Source organism: Mauremys mutica, chromosome 5 (genome assembly GCF_020497125.1).
Source record: "Mauremys mutica isolate MM-2020 ecotype Southern chromosome 5, ASM2049712v1, whole genome shotgun sequence".
Taxonomy (NCBI): domain Eukaryota; kingdom Metazoa; phylum Chordata; order Testudines; family Geoemydidae; genus Mauremys; species Mauremys mutica.
The window spans coordinates 39,777,342-39,799,256 of record NC_059076.1 but is presented as its reverse complement, the minus strand read 5'-3'; the positions used below and the strand labels follow the sequence as shown (position 1 = coordinate 39,799,256).

Genomic DNA, 21,915 nt, shown 5'->3' with positions numbered 1-21,915 from the left:
TCCGGCTGTTTGCCTGCGGAGGGTCCGCTAGTCCCGCGGCGCCTGCAGGAGGTCCTCCAAAGCCACGGGACCAGCGGACCCTCCGCAGACAAGCCGCCGGAGGCAGCCTGCCTGCCGCCCTCACGGTGCCGGTAGAGTACCCCCCGCGGCTTGCCGCCCCAAGCACGTGCTTGGCGTGCTGGGGCCTGGAGCCGCCCCTGAGTGCGCAGAGCCACCTGGCCACACCTCCATGTAGAAGCTAGAGGAGGGACATGCTGCTGCTTCTGGGAGCTGCTTGAGGTAAGCACCGCCCAGAGCGTGCCCCTCTGACCACCTCCTGCGCCCCTGCCCCAGCCCTGATCCACCTCCCATCCTCCGAACCCCTCAGTCCCAGCCCGGAGACCCTCCTGCACCCCCAACCCCTCATCCCCAGCGCCACCCCAGAGCCTGCACCCCCAGCCAGAGCCCTCACGCACCCCAACCCCCAATTTCATGAGCATTCAGGGCCCGCCCTACAATTTCCAGACCCAGATATTGCCCTGGGGCTAAAAACTTTGCCCACTCCTGGCATAGACTGCAATCAAAAACGTGTCCCATAAATGGCCCCACTGCCATGGAATAGATGGACACTCCCAAGGATGAAACAGAGCCTGTTAAGGCATATGTTGTATTTGTACCTGGAGATTATTTTGCCATTTCCTTTTATTTGTGTATCAATTCGAGGCCTCCACTCACGACTCCTGGCCAGGACTTTGATGTTTACAATTCCCAAATGCCCTTTAGGTAATTCTTGGTGTCCATGTGACTTGAGCTTCCTAGTAATCACCAGTCTCATGCCACACATTTGTCAACCTTGATATACACTTAAGTTCTATTCAAGCACAGAAAACTGGAAACAGTTGTTTATGTACATTAGCCTATCCACTCATTGTAGTGTTATACACTTTAGCTAGTACTAGATAATTTTTAGTTTCATCTTGTACCTAGGGATGCCAACCCTCCATCATTGTCATGGAGTCTCCAGGCGTTAATCTTTAATTAAAGATTATGTCATGTGATGAAACCTCCAGGAATACATCCAACCAAAATTGGCAACCCTAGAACTTGTACCATGATTTCTATCACTGTCAAGGGTTCAGTTTCCCATAAAGAACATACTGTCTCTCTGGTTCCCCTGCCGTATTCTTACTTGCCATTGGAAGTGACAGGAGTGAACTCAGCTCATAATGGTGAGTACCTAGGATTATCACCAGCTTCTGTAACCATGCTGCAGCCATTACCAGCAATCTTTTCTTCCAGTAAAAGAATTGATGGTTGATGGTCAGTAACCACAGTAAATTTTTTTCCACCATAGAGATACTAATGAAACATTTTACCTCTCTTTTTAGTTCCTCTACTAATTTGAGCATAGTTACTTTCTGCAAAGGTAAGATCTCTAGAATCAGGCCATAGTTCTTTCAGGATGAGCTATTACATGTGAAAATACTGCTCTTATTCCATCTGGGGAAGTGTCACAAACTACCTTTACAGGAAAAGATGCATTGCAGTGTGTAAGGACCCTTTCAGATACTATTAGCTTCTTGGCCACATCAAAAGCTTTGGTGAACTCTGTGGATCAACACCATTTCTGTCCATTGTGTTCACTTAGAAATTCATGGTATTTTTAAAAAAGTACCAGAAGGGACCATTAGATCATCTAACCTGACCTCCTGTATATATCACAGGACATAGAATTTCAGCAGAGTTACTCCTGGATTGAGCCCAAGAACTTGTACTTGATTAAAGCACATCTTCCAGAAAAGCATCAAGTCTTGACCTGAAGACATCAAGAGACAGAAGTCACCACTTCCCTTGGTCATGTATTCCAATGGTAAATCACCCTCACTGGTTTAAAAAAAAAATTGTACCTTATTTCTAACTGGAATTTGTCTGGCTTCAACTCCCACCCATTGGTTCTTGTTATGCCTTCCTCCATTAGATAAAGGGGCCTTTTAGCACATGGTATTTTCTCCCCATGAAGGTACTTATACACCATAAGGAGTCACTTCTCACTATTCTTTTTGATAAGCTAAACAGATGGCGTTCTTTATGTCTCTCTCTGTAAGACACTTTCTCCAGCTGTCAAATAACTTTTCTGGCTCTTCTCTGCATCCCCTCCAATTTTTCCACATCCTGTTTAAAATGTGGACACCAGAACTGGACACTGTATTCCAGTATTAAACAGTATAGCATGAACTTGGGGAAAAAAAAACACCACACACACACACACACACACAAGGAATTGCTCCCTCTTCAAGCATAATTTTGTTCATTGTGTTTTAAGATTCTGATACCACCCTTACAAAATAAATTGCCTTGTCCAAAAGTTCAGCTAATTATTGTTGAGAGAGAGAGTTCATTTGTTTTTTTAATAACCTGCAGGCATGTTCAGCTTTGCCATTCCGCATAGGTGTTGGAACTAGGGGTGTTGCCACACCCCCTGGCTTGAAGTAGTAATAACAACCTAAATATATGGTTCACACCTTCAGCACCCCCGGCTCCCGCTAGAAAATTGTTCCACCACCACTGCCTGTGTGGCTGAATCTCTCTCAGCCTCCCTCTACCAAAAAAAATGCAGGACACACTGACTTCACTACACAGAGGTTTAGCATATGCTGTTTACATGTGTTACTTTCCACTCTAACACAACCCAGGAGAGTGAGGATTTCCTTTGTATGTGTGTTTAGTAACACTGGCTGGTCTTCTGCAACTTTTCCTCTTTAAGTAGTCTGATAATCCTGCTGTGAAATAACAGAACAGCAGTCTCTGTACCCAGCTCCATTTTAAGTCTTGCTCCTTCTGTTTGTAAAGAAATCCAAACAACTTAGAAGACAATAAGCAAAGTGTTAAGTGATTGCAGAACTGAATGCTATAATATTCTCAGTGGGCTCCATGTTGCCATGTACAAGTTGATGCATTTGAAATCCTGTTATTGCCCTCATGAAGTGGGGATTGTGCTTTTTGCACTGAACCGCACATGTTATGGATGTGCCCCCCAATTTGTTGCCTTTTCAGCAGGTTGAACCAACAAACACTTGTATTGTGAGCACACAGCCTTTTGGGCGTTGTCAATGTTGTGCTTTCTGTTTGACCTCCCAGTTTGTTTGTTGCACAGATTCCAGGATGCTGTTGCAGCTCCCTGGCATCTTTAGTAGCAGTTTCCACAGATAAAGGAATTTCTAATGTACACTTTAGAGTCCAAATCAGCCTCAGTTAAGAACTGTTGTTTTTTTTTAATTGGTTCATTTTGCATACCACACACTAACCAGTCCATTAATGAATCATTTAAACACTCTCCAAACTGGCAATGCTCTGCTAATTTCTATAATTCAGCCACACATTCAGAAATAGGTTCACTGTCTTTTTTATTCCATTTACAAAAGTGGACATGCATTGGATTCACCAATGGCTTTCAAGATGCATGATTTTTGTAGAATTTCCATGATCTCAGCAAACATTTTGTCTGCTGGTTTAACAAGACATTGACTGAATTTCCACTCAGCCGTGGTTGTGAAGAATGGGGAGAAGGTGCCTGTTGTCCTTCAACAATAGTCTGTCAATTAAGAAACAAGAACCACCATTTTGGTCATTCTTACTTGGAAGGAGCGGGGGAGGGGGGAAGCTTGAAGGCTAGGGAGATGGAGAAGTTTAAAGTGGTAAGGAAAGAGGTATCCTCAAGGCTATATTAGGAAACTAGGGAAAAACAAAACAAAAATCACATTTATATTTTATGTCTAGCAAGTTTTAAAATTATATGCTGCATACTCCCAAGCAATCAGTATAAGAGGGACATACTACATCAGTAGCCTAAAAGTTGCCCCCTTTTGAGTTTAAAATTTCCATTGTTCAATCCTACAGATTGTTACATCCTTATCCTGTGGTGCCCACCTTACAGCACAGTAGCAGGTATACCTGTAGTTTGGTGCTCCCTGGAGGTGGAGCAAGAGGTACTTGCTAGCAAATGTAGACTTCATATCAGCAACTAACAGGGCTTGTATAACCACTACAGAATTTTGCTACAGACTGGAGCTGCCTTAGAAGGACAAGGAAAATAAGGACTTTTGCAAAAACATGCATATTAGGGCACGAAATAGCAATATTAAAAACTTTGCAAAATCGTGCAATACTGTTAAACCTTTACTTGTCCTTCTAAGATGATACTGGAGCAGTAGTGGGCAACCTGCGGCCCGTGGGCCATACGCAGCCCATCAAGGTAATCCACTAGCAGGCCAGGAGAGAGTTTGTTTACATTGACCGTCCACAGGCACGGCCACCCGTAGCTCCCAGTGCCGTGGTTCACTGTTCCTGGCCAAAGGGAGCTGTGGGCCGCAGGATGCCCACCGCTGTACTGGAGTCTGGAGATTGTAACATGCTTGCAGACAGTTCTCTGGCACCCCACATACAGCAGGGGCCAGTAATCTGTAGCAGGACTAGTCATCAGGCTCTAAACTATGGAAGCAGAAAGGTCAGTTTCAAGTCGGTAATGTGCTAAATGTCACTCCCTCTCTAGGTATCTAGGCCCTTCAGCACACTCTTGTGTAGTTTCTGGTTTTAAAAACACAGCAGTAAGCATGGGCCAAAGCTGCAAAATTTGGATCCTGATTTAGATTTTGAACAGCCAAGAGCAGATTGCTTGGCTCCAGCATTTGGATTGTGGACCATTTCTAATGGCAAAGGTATGGCATTATCTACACTTGTTTTATTAACAACAGGCAGGCCACCCTTCAAATAACTTGTGGATGAACAGTACTTTAGGAATTCTTATACTTGCCTGTAAGCAAAGTGGATTTGCCAGGCCAGGCCCATGGTTGAGTTCTCGGTGTAATTTTGTAAGCCTGGCACCACAAACCTCCCTGCAGGCCAAGACCTGAGGAGCTGCCAATTCTCAAGTGTGGTGCTGGCACAATTGCTTCTGAGATGTTGTTCTCTCACAGACTTTCAGCTTTCTGGTTCCATTTGCACCACTGCTATGCTGTGAACGTGGGGCCTTTCATTTTAACTTCCTGTACCTCTTCTACTGCACACACTTAACACCATAGAATCAGCATTTATGGCTGCTACCGCCCTTGGGGAAAATGGAACTATGAGTAACTGTTTTCATGCCAATTTTTGGAATGCCCTCCCCGGACCTGTTCAGTGAGCACCTTCTTTGCACTTTGCTTACAGAAGGTTTAAATCAAACCAATTTAACGGCACCATTGAAATGGGTATATGCCTTACTGAGTAATCAAGTGCAATTATTAGCATTTCCTTCCTCTCCTCTTCCATAGCCCTCTGTTTGGGCCTCTCTTGTTATATCAAGTCTGAACTTATGCCCTGATCTTTCAAGAGCTTATAAATTAGATCTTTAGGCGCATGAGTAAGTCACGCTCACATAAATAACTAACTACGTACCCACCCAAGTACTTGCAGGTTTGAGGCCTTACTTAAGACTCTAATCCCTTTGGGCAGGAACGGTCTTTACTTGTTTCTGGCAACTGTCTAGCACACTTCTAGGAACAATCAAAATATGCTAATTTTGTTTTTTATTTTAAAATATTCTTTTCTGCTCCCCTCAATCTAGCTGTTCAAAAACTATTATAGTGTATACATAAAGCATAAGAATATATGCACACCCACAAGATGTAAAAAATGGGACCAGAAACAGCAAGAACAAATTAAAAATACAGTAATCATGGACTTCAAGGAACAGACCTAGTCTTTGTGCACTCCTTTTGTTTGCCAACCTGGTAGAATGTTTTCCTTGTGAAATATGATAAATTACTCAGTGGAGTGTACCAGCCTGCAATAATAAGGCACTCTGAAGTTTTCCCACCATTGAAATATTAGCCTTATTGGCTGATAAGCCAGCTGTTAATAAAACAAAACTTATTAGAGCTACTTAAATTTGCCAATTTGGCAAAGCCACCTAACAGGGACTGCTAATTATGCTCAAGAGGGACATCTCTGTTCAAAATAATGACCGTATGTACCAGCTTCTCACAGATATCTGGTTATGTCTCTGCCACAAAACAAAGATGGCTAGCTACATTGTATTAGTTTCTTAAAACTTTGCTGTGTTTTGACACTTAGATTTTAAGCTCTTTGAGACTGTCTTTTTGTTCACTGTTTGTATAGCGCCAGGCTCAATGGGGTCCTAGTCCCTGGTTGGGGCTCCCAGGTGCTACTATAATATCCATAATAATAAAACAATTGAGGGGCAAGATGTCAGTTTTGCAACTCGTGCATAAGCCTACAAAATAAGAGATTTGAAGGAGGCCAAATTGGTGTTTGTGTGTGATGAACATAAAGAAAGCAAAAACAGCGTTAAGGATTGGAAGCTGACAAATTCTGATTTGGAAGATTGTGCATTTATATTTCCCCTCCCCCAAAACATGCATAATGTTGCCAAAAGGTTAGCATTGCTATTTCTTGTATGGAGAGTCTGTAAAGTTAATCAGGATTTCACAAAACTGTGTAAAACTTGCTAGCAAGTAGGTTGAAAATATGAGCTATTTTTTAAAATGTCAATCTATCAGAGGGGAGTGAGACAGCTTAGACCGAGCATGTTCATTGTTCTGTACTAAGTAATATCACACTGAGCCAGGAACAGAAATTAAAGAAGGACTGAGTGGAGGTCCAGCCATCTAGTGGCAGATTGCACTGAAATGCAAGACAATTGAGCTCTGCTCTGCGTCCATGAGCTTAGAGGGACTGAGCACTTGATGGAAGTGAAGAAAGAAGCATTTCACATAGTTCTTCCCCAACCTCTGCACTTGCCAGCATTGGGAGTGAAATGGATGGGCTGCAGTGGGAATTTCTTCTAGCTGTTAGCTAGAAGTTCTCAGAGCTCCCAATTAAACAGAGAGAAGAACAAGAGGGGAAATCACATGGGAACTGGGAACCCTTCTGCTGAAATCAGAGAGGCTGTCAGCAGAAGTAACAGCACCACAAGCAATAGTAACTTTTACAAGGATATGACATAATTAAGACTCAGGAGACCAAACTCAGGTGACTAATCCTCTTGAACTTTACAATCACTAAACATTTAAGCATCTTGGACGGCTACATAGTCGGGGTCGGTAGCCCCCACTGCACTCTATTTTTGTGCACTAGCTCAATCAAAGCTAGCCTGGGTATGTCTCCTCAAGCTGGAATTTACACCTCCAGCTCAAAGTATAAACATACCTGGTGTCTGTGAGCCTCTACCTGGTACACTGCCTCTTTTCATGTAATTGCATTCTGGGAAAAACTGGGCAGTTGTCCCATAGTTCCTTAGCAGAAAATAGCATGCCCAAAAGATATGCACATAAGCAACGGAACAGTATATTCTTAGGCTTTCCTCCACACGGTCAAAAGGGAAAGACGAGTACATGGTAAATTGGTTGCAACAGGAGTCCTGTCAAGAAAGACTGCAGCAGCAACAAATTGTGGTAAAGCTGTTATAGAAGGAAAACCATGTAGCCAGCCTGGGCCTCTGGCCAGGGTGAAATACTTAGATGACGTACTTACTGAGTGAGAGCCACAGTGTGCGCGTGGACATATGCCAGCTGTTTAGCCAATAACTGTGCCAGTAACTGATTACAAATTCATTTAAAAGTTGTAATATTGGCAGGCCCTTAAAAGAAAGGTACTTTAAAAAATATGTTACCAAAGTCCCGTTTTCAAAAGTGACTTAGGTACTTCAGAGGCTAAGTCTCATTGAAAATCAATAGGACATAGGCTCCTAAAGGCCAAGTTTTCAAATATATTTAGGTGCCTAAAACTGCAGATAGGTGTCTAACCTGCTCAGGGACTTTTGAAAATTCTACTAGGTACCTAACTCCCATAGATTTAAATGGTTCAGCACCAATTAAAATAAAGCCAATTATCTAGGTACCTTACTATGGATAAATGTGCCTCACTTTAGACATCTAAGTTTTAAAATATTGTCTCTTGTGCAGAGTGGCCAGCAATTGATTTCCATATTTTTTTGTATACTTAAGATAGAATGGGCATATTAAACTCCTGGTTGCATTCCACTCCAGCTGAATCCAGACTCTGTTCTGTTCTATATACATTTTTATACCACGCTTATCACTGTCGCATCTGAGCACCTTGTAGTGGTGCATTAAGCAACGTGACTACACATCTGTCACGTGGTGTTTGTTCTCTTATCCTTTCCCCAGAGGTTGAGTTTTGGCAGTATGTAGGGGTCGGTGTTTTTTCAAAAATATAACTATACCTGTTACTATGACAGGTTTCAGAGTAGTGTAGCGCCCCTCTCCACCTGATTACCTCCTTTACTGGCAATCTACTTACAGGTTCTGATGGACAGGTCTGGGTTCATTTGGATCCCGCCACCCACTCAGTAGGGTGAATCTTTTTTGGTTATGAAATTAGTTGGCGGTGCCTCCACCCCCCTCGCTCCTTCCTGGCAGAGTCACCAGGGCAGCTTGGGCGGAAAATTCTAACTACAGAGGAATCCCCACTTATTTGCCAGATAGTTGGAGACTTCCAAGAAATAACACAACACATAAAAATATATTCAACACAACAATTATATTAAACAGGCAACAAATACAACATAACAGGGGAAACACTATTTTTAGGGTCACCGGTGCCCACACTTAAAAATACCCGTGTCTGGATGTAACAAATCCAAAACTAGTGTCCTGTTGGTACGCGTACTTTGCTGGGGCCCTTGATGACCTATACAATTCTCTGCAGAGGTGTAGCAGTGTGGCTGACTGGGTTCAGTACAGCCCAAAAGACCCACAAAGTGGGAGGAGGTGGTGAATCCCTCCACAGGTGTAATAAGCGGTAAATTATAAAATCCTCAAACCCTCATTCCCTGGCTTGAGGACACAGTTCAGGGAGTAGAGGGTCCCCAAAACAAACTCCCTGACTAACTAACTAAAGACAAGGCACTCACGAACTCCACAAATGATCTTCAGAGTTGAGGATGACGCTGGATGATTCCAGGGGCTGCTGTCCGCTGGCAGGGATCCTCCTCAGGCAGGAATCAGCCCTGGACTAGCAGCGCTGACCATGTGGGGACTGGTCTCACCGGGGGAGCTGGAGGCGAACCCAGCCTGGCTGGGGAAATTTTTCAGCAAACGTAACAATTGGGAATCATCCGTGAGGAAGGAAAACCCAGCTGGGGAATCTGGTGTCAGGTCCCTAGAGGCCAGTTCTCAGGGGGAACCCTGCTTGCAGGCCTGGGACTCACCAGCTCCCCACACAGCCAGTTCAGCCCTTGCCCTGGCTGGCTCCAGCCTCTCCTCAAAACGGCTTCTCCCTCTCCTCAACTCCCTGGGAGGGGCATCTCCACTCCCTATTGGTTGCTGGGCAGACTCTGAGTTTGCCTTGGCTCCTCCTCCCTGAGCTGCCAGCAGACAGAGCTCCAGGAATCTATGTAATCTCTTTGGGGGTTACAGTAGCAACTGTGTTAGTCTGTATCCGCAAAAAGAACAGGAGTACTTGTGGCACCTTAGAGACTAACAAATTTATTTGAGCATAAGCTTTTGTGGGCTACAGCCCATTTCTTTGGATGCATAGAACGGAACATATATTGAGGAGATGTATATACACATTGTAAGACAACTCCCACCTTTTCATGCTCTCTGTATGTGTAGGTGCCACAAGTACGCCTGTTCTTTTTATCTGTTACTATGTGTTTGTATTACAGAAAGCAAGGTCAAAGAAACGTGCCTTGCACTTCGAGTGGAAAATGTGTTCTTTGGAAGTGACATGCCTCAACATGTTGTGCAATGGGTAACGTCTGAGGTGCATTTTGTTCTCAGACTAGATCTATCCAGCAGCATTCCGAAGGCTGTACTGAGCAGTCAGCCGTCAAGGGCCAAATTCTGCTCTTGGTTACTGTAGACGAGTGGACTCACGCCTGCGGCACCTCCTGCTGGTGACTCCTGGGAATTAGCTCGTTCCAGCTCTGCAGTGCCCTCTGCAGGCCGGTGATCTGCCTGTCCTCTGGCCCCCGTGTCCCTGAGCAGGTTAGACACCTATCTGCAGTTTGGACTCAAACTCTTGCTTGAAATGACATCCGCTAACATATACAGTGGGTGGTTTAAATACAATTATGTCTGCTAGTCTGTAGAGCAGTTATCACATGTCATCTTTTTGCCTCAAACACTCATAGACCCTTGGACTCCTCTGCTTGTCTAACTGTTAGTAGCTGGGGTAGCAATGTAGAATTTGTTCAGCTTGTTGCTCAAAAGTAGCAAAATTTACCATGAAAATAAGAACTGATCCCAACTGTAATTTCAGAAAGACAGACTCTACCATAGTGCCTGTTAGGATGAAACGAGGATTTCACTGAAGAAAACAACTGTATGAAGTGGGACTGGATGTGTATATGGAACCTGCTCTAGACAGCTCCAGTCAGACCAAGATATCATAAGGGAATTTAATTCTCAAACCTCATTACAGATGGCAAAATAATGTCTAATTTCCTGCTCACCATGCTGAAAAGGTACCTGTAAACACTGCATGAAAGAAAAGTCACCTCCCAGGTGCTGCATTCCACAGAGTTATTTATTAGGAAGTAGGCCCAAGTGCAGAACTCTGTTTTAGCTTATTCCAAGGGCCTGGGGGATTTAGGGCAAAGCTTCCATTGGATCAGGGGCTTATTGCAGAAATAGGGCAGAAGACTTCCTACCTTTTAGGCTTTCCCCCATTCCACCTAAATCAAACAGGCCAAGTGTTTCCTTTATCCTGTAGCAAAAGCTAGGCTCATTTTAATTTCTGAAAGTAACTGCTATGTAAAGCTGGATTAGTGATGATGGCACATACCCAGGCATCCTTACTCAGACATACAGGCTTCAAACTGTGGGTAAAAGATTAGTAGCTGGGAATACTGCCCTCTGCAAAGTCACTTGATGCACAAGCATTTCCTCTTGGCTGCCTACGCTCAGGCCAAAGGCTATGATTTTGGTTATGGCAGTTTTTAAGCTGTCAGTGGGTGGCCATGGTGAAAAGGGCAAAAAATCCTAGAAACAGTTTTAAAAACATCACAAGTGGCTTTAAAAAAAAAACCCTCAAAATAACCTTTTCCTCCTCCTCTCTCTTTTGATGCAAGTTACACTAGTTCTGAACTGTTCTTGCAGCACAAGGAAATGACGTACCAGAGCCCCCTGTGTAGCACTAGCCTGGCTCTCTAAATACAAACAAAAAAGGATGTGTTTTTTCCCCACCCTGCTGAGTACACAGGGCTTTGGGGATGGGGAGGGAAGCAACAAAGGAGGCAAGCCCCATTAAGTATTTTTGAGAAATTAGAGCTCTTGCTGAGAGCTGTCTGATCTTGTTTCCTACACTCTATTAGCCACCAATGTCAGGCAGCGTGGAGATTAAACTTTACAGCACTTCAAGCTCTAAATGAAGATTGTTCAGCTGAGTATCATCATCAACCAAACCACCCACACATCCATCCACTCATTTAAAAAACAACTAAAAAACAACCCCAGCGGCATGAAAATCATGGAATCCAGGACTTCCGTGACAGTGGGGACAAAGGTCCAGCCTTGCGTGTCATACTTATTGCACCAAAACATTAGCAACCTGACCCATGTGCTCTGACAGCAACTCTTATTTCCTCACTGCGAGGTACATTAGCCACTCAGTTAATGGCTTCCTCCCAAAGCTCTATTTTCTTTCTCTGCTGTTGAATGGCATTCTGCCATGTGTTCACTTCCTTGGGCATGTCACAGTTACAGGATCCCCACCCCTACCACCACCCACAGCGTAGTGCATGGAGAACACACTGACTGAAAATGGTTCAGGTGCACCGAGTGCCAGAGTAATGTCTGACCCTGTTCTCAAGTGAAACTGGCAGTTTGTTTTCTCTTGTGGAAATGACACAAGAGGAGGCAAGATGGGATAAGAAACTCTTCTGCACTTGTATAGAGATTTCCATGCAAAGATCAGAAAGGGACTGAAATACAAGCAAAGCAAGTCAAGGCTTGGGCTGTCTATATCCTATACAGCCTCTACAAACCACAGGGCAGCCTAGTCTTATTTTCCAGCAAAGGGAACACAATTTACAGCCTGATTTGTGCCTTGAGCCCCTGGCCTGCCTCAACCAGATTTTGTAACCCAGGGATGATGGTGGAGCTACCTTCAATGGTGCTGATCAGTTTGCTAATTTCACATGCCATCAGGCCTGTGTATTATGACCCCCACTCTGGTATAAAGGTGTACGTGAGACCTTTAAAACACCACAAAAGAGGATGCCCCATGGAGACAGGAGTCACCCCCTGCGGCTCCTGACCACCCTCCTCCCAGGTCACAGCACCAAATATAGCAGCATGCTCTTCCACAAACAGGCTTCTCTGCAAAGACCCACAGCACGGACCCCCGCCCTGAGGAGCCAGCAGTCTTGCCCGGCCCCTCATTAGGGATCTGTCCCTAAGAGCACCATGTGCTGGGACTCTCAGTATGGGGCTGCATCTGCCCCCCCACCAATAGAACTCCTCTGAGTGTGAGCCCAAAGTTCACCGTAGGACAAAGGGAAAGCAGCACTAGGCTGGGGGTAGGGTCCCCAACATGAGGCTGGTGGTAGGTCCAGGCCATACAATATATGGATGGAACAATGGGGAGATAATACAGAGGCATTAGAGTCTGGTTACGGGGGGCCAGGACCTAAAGGAAGACCAGGATACAGGGGACAGATGGGGTGGGGAGGACTAGGACATGGGGAACAGGTGGGGAGGGCTAGGAAAATGGGAGTCAGGGTGGGAGGATAGGACATGAAGGCAGATAGGGCAGGAGGCTAGAGGATGGGACCAATATCATGGGGCAGGACCCTGGGGCATATAGGTGCAGGGGCAGGACATGGTGATGCAGGACCCTGGAGGTTAGGATGCCTGGGGAAGGGGCAGACCTCGATGGGTCAGATGAACCCCAGGTGACAGATGGGCTAGAACATGGCAGGAGGAGATGGAGGAGAGGAAGCTTAGGGCATAGAGCCTAGGACATGGGGGAAAAATAGGGGACAGGACCCCCGGGGGACAGGGGAAAATGTGGTGGGAGAAGGACATGGGGTGGAAAGTGGCAGGAAACTGGGATGGGGGAAGGACATAGGGGGCCAGGGGGTGCCACTTACCTGGTTATTGTCCACTCCAGGGGTCCCCTCATCCTTAGGCTTGTCTAGGGAGAGGCCCTTGGAGGCCAGGATATGGGCTCCCCAGGATCTGCATGCAGGACCTTCTGCTGCATGTGGAGGCCTCTGCATGTGTGTTAATGTATGCAGGGTGCACAGTGTGCAACTTGCTGATACACATCAACAGTTCGTTAGTGCACTTTGAAGTACTTCTCTTTGAACCAGGACTAGACCAAAGCACATTAAGGAACGGTTAGCTAGTGTCAGGGGGCACAGACTGTCTGCACCACAGCAAGATAGTGATCACACCCCAGCTTGCCAAGAGTCTGCCAGGCTATGCAGCTGCCTTGCTTTTCTATATGTCCAGAGTGGCCTCTGTGCATAATACGCATGGAAAGGAACCACACGTACACCCAAAGCCACCAGGGGAGGCAGCCACCCTCCACAAACTCGGCCACTGGTCTCAACTCTCTGATGTCTTTCTTTTGGAAGTTTAGGACTCCTGAAATTGTAAGACTGACCATGGTCTCTGTGACTCTGGTGTGTATAGTTCACCCAAGATTTTTGCAGGACATCCAGCAATTTTCCATTTCACTTCCTTCTTCTGAGCTCTCTCCTGCTCAGATCCAGGTCCCTAAAAGCAGCACTGCCAGCTCCTGCTGTGGGTCAGTTCCCTAATGTTTCTTCCTTCACCTCCATCTCAGAGGTATGGCCTGCTCCAAAGTTTCTGTAGCCACAGCCTGTCCACTCCAGTACTCTGACTGAACTAAGATTCTCGCCTTCTCCTCAGCCCTTTTACCACAGGTTCACACACATTTAATAGTCACAAGTAAGGCCTTGTCCACACAGGATTAAATAATGGTAAAAATGCCTGAGCCTCTCTGAGCCTTGTCTACATTACAGCTTCCAAAAAGTGTTAGCACCAGCTGGGAGCCCTGGCTCCAAACAATCTCTAGATTTAAAAAGGGTAAATTAATCCTGCAAAGTTTAATCACAATTCCTGAAATGGGACTGAATGTGGTTTGATCCCCTTAACACTGGAAGTTAAATAGTTTCAGCTGCATTCATTACTTGCTATTACCTATTGTAAGCAACAGATACATTTCCTAGTGCAGACAAGGTTTATGTCAGCAGCCCAGATTGATCTAGAAGATGGTGCTGGATTTTGTTTGTTTGCTGCAAAAGCAAACAACAGATTTTTGCCTGCTTGTTTCACTCAGAGTGCCTGTGAAGGGGTGGGAACATTGTGAAAGATAAGGTATCATGCCCCAGGGCACATGCTTTTATCAGTTTAATTAAGTCTGGCCATTTCTGGAGAAGATTACACAGCTGGATAGAGTGATCAAGATTCAGAGCCTGGACATGCTTATTAGTGCAATGGAGACAGACCAGGGGCTGGTTTTTTTGTTTTTGTTTTTTTTTTTTAAGTAATCTGATGCAGGGCTGGTGTTAGTCTGCCTCTGAGAGTCTTGGCCATATACAGATGTCAACATGCTTTCTGATCATCACTAGTTCAGTCATTTTACCCTTATCAATATGGCCTGCAGATCATCTGTAGTCCTCAGAGCCGTCTGCTCATCTGGCTTCATTACAGCTGTCCCTTGAAGACAAAAATCCCTTTGTGCTGCTCTAGCTGTGAAGTAACCCTTTACTCCCAAAAGCAAAACCAAAAAAGTAAAATAAAACTAATCAGATAAATAAATGAAGGGTAAAGCCTGGCTGTGCAGTCCAGCACCACACAGGCAGGTGAGTTCCAGACCTTGGGCCTGATCTTCAGCTGGCGTACATCAGCACAACACATTGACTTCAATGGAACAATGTCAATGTATAGCAGCTGAAGGCTGAGCCCCTTATCTGTTGCTAGGTCACAGACTGACCAAAAACCTTGAGCACTGTAAAAGCAGCATGCATAGGCCTTGTCTTTGCTAGGAAAAAGTTGTGCTCTTAACTTGTTAGTGAACATGTGAATAACACACACAAGGTAAAAACCTAGTAAAAACAAGGCAGTTTTCAGTTGACAGTCTACACACTGAGAAATTAGATAAAGACAAATATTCTTGCTGGAAGATTGCAATGTTACACTACTTTACTTCTTACAGTTCAGACCACCACCACACAGGAACCCAAAAACAGAGAGAGAGCCAAGCAGGCTGCTCCCTAAAACAGAGAAGGGCTCCCAACCTTACTTTAGGCTGGCTATTTGGATACAGACTGACTGCCAGTAGACCCAGCTCTCACACAGAGCCCCCAGAGTCTGCAAGAAAGACCAGGAAAAGCCTCTGTGCATTTAAAGTGATAGCTCTATAATTTCAGTACAGCTTTCAATACACCACTGTAGTTTGAACATGAGTAAAAGGTTGAGGTAAATACTAGACTTCCCCATTGTCTTTACCTCTGTAACCCTTCTGCCGGGTGAAGCCAGCAGCAACAAGGGCCGGGTTCAATATCTAGGGGTTCCTTTTCAATAATACATCCCCCACCCAGTGACCTGGGACAATTACACACTGACACCATCCCCTGGGCACCTCTATGAGGCAATACTTCCCCTCTCGCAAGCACAGAGTCTGAGTGTAGTAAAACCTTTTAATAAAAGGAGGGAATTAACTTAGCATTAATTTGGGAAAGCACCACAACTAGGGTTCATAAACACAAACCATGAGCAAAAGACCCACCCTGCAAGTAAGTTGGGCAGTGTCCTTTTCCCCTCAGGATCTTAAATCCAGCAACCCAAAAGTCTCTTTAATGTGCCCGTCCCTTCTCTGTACCCCACTCACAGTTGCTGTCCTTGGCCAGTGCAGACCCAGAGTTCAGAGGTTAATCTGCAGAGTTCACCTCCCACCCTGTTTGGAAGGCAGGGGTGGGTGAGGAGGCACCTTACACACTGCACTGCTCGGGCACTCGCTTGTCACCCCACCTCGCTTGTCATCTCTGCCAGCCACCCTGCTGTCCGCTTGCCATGCTTCTCCACTAGCCACCCTGCTGGCCACGCCTCTTCACCAGCCTTCCTGCTGGCCACTTGCCATGCCTCTCTGCCAGCCGCCCTGCTAACTGCTTGCCACACCTCTCCACCAGCTGCCCGCTCACCAAGATGTCTTCAGGGCCCCCACACACGCACACTTAACACAGCTCTCAGTGATTTCAGCTGTTAGTGGGAGAGCCTCACTGCTGTGCACACTGGGCAGTCTCTTACAATAGACACTGTCCCAAAGTAGGTCTAATACTTAGACCTAGGTATCAGTGATTGCAGCTCTGTAGCATGTAACAAGACTCCCAACTGAGTCTCAGTTAACTCTTTTATTATACCATGGAGAGAGGAAGGGTCAGATTGTGTCTAGGACCCTTAACCGGTTTTCTAAAATTCTCTGCTCCTGTTTGTCTGCTACCTCTCTCTGAAAGATTACTTTGGGGATATAAATAATTTGTACAAAACACCAAAACAAGTTGGATGCCCACTTTAGACTTTTGAGTGTGTGTGTGTTTGTATAACTTTAAGGACACTTTTTCTTTAAGAGATTATCTGATAGGCATTTGTAAAAGTTAGTTAGGTTAGGTTTTTGGAGACAAAAATGTGAAATATTCATTGCACTTTGTTGTTAGTAAAACCCAGGCCCCAATAAAATTAAAAGTGAATAGTCTTCCTGGAAGAATTTACATGTTAAATCAGTATCTGGGAAGCTGTAAGCCCAGAGTCATGCTGATATATCCAGGCACACCAGCCCATTTCTTAACTGGAGATAATCAAGCAGTGATTAAGAGAATATGCAAAGAGAAAGAAGGAAGTGTCTAAATCTCTCAACCTTGACTAACACTCTGGGATGCACATACACTAAGAAAATTAGGACCTGTTAATTAATCACCAATGCAGCTCCATTGATGGTAGCAATAGTGTAAACAGGATTCACATATTTTTACTACCATGTCATCTAACCCTACTCAGATTAGAAATTACCCCGTAAACTCATTATCCTGCTCAGATTCTTCAGAGAGCTTTGGCTTCCCAAAATGGAAATTCTACCAACCTGAAATTCAGGCTCAGAGATGCAGATCAGGTTTCCTATGAAGTAGGATGAATACCTTGATGGGGTGGATCCCTGTACATATTGACATTTATTTTTAACAGCGCTTCCTTCCTGTATTCAACCTCTACTATAAATTAGCAGGCATTTAAAGTCATTAGGGATGACTCTTTTCCTTAAGGGACATTCATTGCCTGAGCCTCTGATAATCCAGGCAGCAACCGACACCTTGTATATGTTACAAAAATTAGGACCTATAATTTTCCATCAGTGGTAGCAATGATGAAGGCTGTAGTCTAGATAGAAATTAAGCATTTTCACCACTGTATCTTATCGGCCTGCTCAGGGGTTGTGGAATCTTCAGCAAAGATGTCCTTTTCCCCAAAATGTTCATTAGTCATTGAAGTAAAGTAGGCATTAACCAAAACAAACAAAAAGAATACACTAAACGGCCTGATTAAAAATTCCTTCCCCATTCAGCTGTTCAATTTTTCACTCTCTTGAACTCTTGTGATGTCAGGCTCACTAGCTCTCCAGTCACCATAGGGGAGGGTACACAAAACCTGATTTTCTAATGTGAAAAACACACAAAGAAATTAAAAACCAAAACATCCACAGCCACCAGCACCTTTTCTGACCTAGTTTATACATCATAAAAAAGGCAAAAAGGGATCCCACCCAATTTAGTTATTCCTTTGCAGGTCACTTTTAAAGGAAAGAGTCATCAGTATCTGCCTCACATCCTTGTGAAGTTCTTTTATGGGAGAGGTTGAACTCGGGAAGAAAGCACTGTTAAAAGTCTGTATGAATACACCCCCAAAGGTATTCATCCTGCTTCAAAGGAAACCTGACCTACATTTAGGAGCCTGACATTCGGGTTGGTAGAGTTTCCAGATCGAGAAACCAAAGAACAGAGCTGGCTTGCTGGAAGGGTCAGAGCATCATAATTAGTTTACAGGGTTATTTCTGTCTCATCTAATATTTTCTTCTGAGTTTGGTAACAAAGTTGAGCTGGTTAGCATTGATTTTTCAGAGCTATATGTGTGGCATTAAGAAGCTTAATTTTCTCTTTTTTCATGGCTGCACTCACTTAATTTGTCATGCTGCTATCATAGCAATGCTCCCAGTGTCAGAGTAAAAAATCCAGAGACAGGGGAGACAATCATTGGAGAAGGTCATAAACAGAATTGATAGAGAAAGAGGTGGAAAAATTCAAGCGCTTAAACTAATGAAACATTTATTCACACTTACAAAATAATAAAAAAAATAATTATTACAAATAAATAAAAACAAATGTCTAAAGTGAGGATCCAAGTTCCCACCTCTGCCTGGCACAGAATGTCTATGGCTAACCCAGAAATAGGACGCAGATGTCCCGAGTCCCAGTGCCATACCTGAACCACAAGGTTCCTCCCCTTTATATTCCTTGTAATAAAACATTGTTTTTCTAGAAATAATAGCAGTATCAGCAGTAGCTGGTTATTTTTTAAAAGTACTTTGTCCTCTGAGAAGGCAATCTAGGGACTGTTGAGGAAGGGGTGAAAGCACAGGTTCATTCTCCTCAGAAATGCCACTGTGGAATCTAAGGCTGTGTAGACTATGGACCCAGTGGGAAAAAATACCTGTCACCCTGGTCCACTGGGATATATTTAAATATAATGTATTTATCCCAGTTGGACTTCAGCCAATAGCATTTGTTAATAACTAGTGACCTGACCAAAGCAATTTCACTTTTGCCCTCCTAACACAATAGAACTATATGATCACGACAGGCATGGAATAAACTCTTCTAGCTATGGCATTCCTTACCTGCTTTGGACGCTTTGACAATAAAAGGGAATAGGAACATTTTCCATGTTGTGGGTAATAATGTTTCTCTTGAGCTGTATTACACATCTCAGGTGAATATATAAAAAGCGGGGGGGGGGGGGACTGTTGGCAGACAATTTTCTGGAAGGACCCCTTTCCTTAGGAATTTATTGGCTTTCAGGGCATGCTGCAAAATCCATCCAGCTGAGTCAGATGAAGACAGGATTTGTCTAGTGGAAAAGTGTGGTGGCATTTTTAAATTGTACTGAGCACATGACTAGTGAACAAATTATGTATGATCAGGTGGGAGGAAGAAGAGCTGCTGCATTAGCTGGTTTTTACTTTGTATCTCCAATGTTCTTCTCATTTGCAATTGGGTATGGAGTCTGTAAAACTGAAATCTTAATAAATAATAAATATTGTCTTTCACTGTAGAATTTAATCCTCTGTGTTTGTAACTTTAAACTTCTTAATAACATTTTAGCTAAAATGAAAGTGTCTATATGGAAGTGGTGTCCAGAGGCCAGTAACAGGAGATGTGCTCCCATGCTATTATTTCTATAAGAGTCTGTATATTTAGGCCAGGAAGTGGGTGGGAATTGGGTCCAGCTGTTAAGTCTTTTCAGAATATATCTGGGAGTGTTATATGCACCTGGTGAAGTTCTCATATACTCCTTTAACATGTGGTCCCAGACATGCTGCACAGAAATGTAGGGCCAGATTCTCTCCTACATTTCAGCTGTGCTTAGTGCAGGGAAGGAAGAGTGTCAGTCTGCTATGGCGCTCTGATCCTACTGTCAGACAGTGCCAACTTAGCTGCCGCTGCACTAGGACTGCTCCAACTCATGCTAGTTTCACTGGGTCTCTAATGGATGCAGTGCCAATGGATAAGGGTTGCTCCACTCTGCCCCTCCAGCACATATCTCTGGCCTCTGCCAGCTTTACACTAGTGAGGAGTTCACTTATGCAAGGGAAAGTCCCTATTTTCCATTTAAGGCCAGAGTCAAGGCCCTTTGCCTTGCTTGGGAACCACAAAAAGTGTGGATCTCAGGAAAGCTCTGGCCCTTATTGTTTAATAATGCAATAGCATTTAGCGATTTATCACAAGGGACTCCTCCCCAGCAGTGTTTTGATCAGCAGCCAAATTTACTAGGTTGGTTTAGAAAACATCAGGAAGACTGGATGGAGCTTGAAAAGCTGCTCCATGTGGATGGTGCCTGGGAAGAGCTGAAAGAAAAACAAATATCAATCTACCATACTTCAGTAGAAAGAGGAGCAGGCGCATACAAGGTGGACTTAAGCCAGTGGATAGAACTGATTGAAAAACAGAGGACACTTGTCTCAGCTCTAATACTGAACTCTTACTATTGATAGTTGCAATGAGAGAATACCTATTTGTGTTTTGCTCATATATTGGGACCCATTATGTATATAAGAAGAAACTTGTCCTGATTTGTTTCGATCCTGCATAAAACAACCTTAAAAATCCTAACAGAATTATTTCACTATGACTATCAACAGTAAACAGATCAGAGTTGGGGAAGGAACCAATGGGCTGTTTCTCTCACTGCTCTACTGCCAAACAGGTGTGCAGCATGTGAAGAGCTTGACCAGCCTTTCTCCCGGCCTCTGGAGAGAGTAGACCCTTACCTTTCCTTGTTTTACCTCCCTCCATCTAATCTGAGATCCCGCTGGCAACCTCTGATGAGCAGATTATAGTGCTAGGACTGTAGCGTAGCTTGTGACCGGGAATGGGAGTGCAGATGGAGCGTTGCCCCTTTGTATCCTAGCTGTGTGCTGGTATTCCTCGGTATAACAGGCTGCAAAATAGGCAACCTTCTGTTGACTTAAAAAAACAAACAAACCTGATTCAAGCACTGTTCATCTTAGACATGTGAGCCCTCTTCAGTTTCCCCTTCACATTCAGTAGCTGTGGGAAATCACTGTACATAAATGTCCTCACATGAAGGAGGAACTCAGACTACTAATTATGGACCAACTGCAAATGATGGCATAGGCTACTTTACAAAAGCCAACAGACCAGCTTCTTGGGCAGGCCTCTAAATGGGGGGAAAGATCATCAGGAAAACTGAGAATGCTGCCTGAGGATAAAATGAGTGACAAGACTGTGCTGTGTTGAAAAGGAGTAATCAGTGGTCAGACATTATTTGAGCCAGTTCAATAATAAAAAGCTTCACACCACTTGAATCTTTATAATTCTTGAGTTCAGGGTCAGCGTCTCCACAACACTCTGGGAAACACTTTGGCTCAACTGTCTTTTTCACCCCATTAACAATTATTTCCTCACCGGGGATATCATTAGGCTTATAGTCATTTTCTGAATGCCCTGGCACAGAATCGTCTATGAGTCATACCCTAATGCCTTTACAAGGTCTGGAACAGTTACAGCACTGATAGGCCTGCGAGCCATTTTGAAATTTTACTCCCCATAAAGACCTACCTATTACTTACAGCCTAGCAACAATAACTTAACAACTAACTTAATCTACAGAATTCTGCTCTCTAACTACAGAGAAGAAAGCATGGGATTGCAGGGAAAGAGCTGTGTTCTGAGAGTTCTTACTAGAGAAGTTGGTACTAATGCAGGAGTTAGCATTAATTCATGTTTCATGCAGAATTCCCTTCATGCACAAGAGGACACTTCCATGGTATCCACTGTCAAACATCAACCAGCTGTTCCCCTGCCTTAGCAAAATGGGGGCTATCACAAAAGCACAGCTAGCATTGTTGCAGAAGCACACAGTGCAAGCGATAAAGAGATTCGACAACAAAAGATCGTTCTATGTGTCTCTGATATTTAGTGAGACACACAACAGGAGGAAGTATGATATTTGAAATAGCACTGCAAGTTATGGATCATTTTGCTTTCTCTATTAACCTTTTGGTATGAATTAATAAATCCTGCAGATGTTCTGCAGTTCAGGCTGTTCAATTAGTGCTGAGTCACAGTTTCATATTGCACTGGCATGCTCCTGC

At 44.2% G+C, this 21,915-nt stretch overlaps 1 protein-coding gene across 1 annotated transcript in view; it reads right to left on the bottom strand.

The window, feature by feature from the left end:
• TSPAN5 (tetraspanin 5) overlaps positions 1 to 16,058 on the bottom strand; it is a 147,818-nt gene extending 131,760 nt beyond the window's left edge. Inside the window, exon 1 of the mRNA XM_045019887.1 lies at positions 15,967 to 16,058. The gene's annotated coding sequence lies outside the window, so the exon portion shown is untranslated. The remainder of the gene's footprint in view (positions 1 to 15,966) is intronic.
• Positions 16,059 to 21,915: the final 5,857 nt, after the last annotated feature.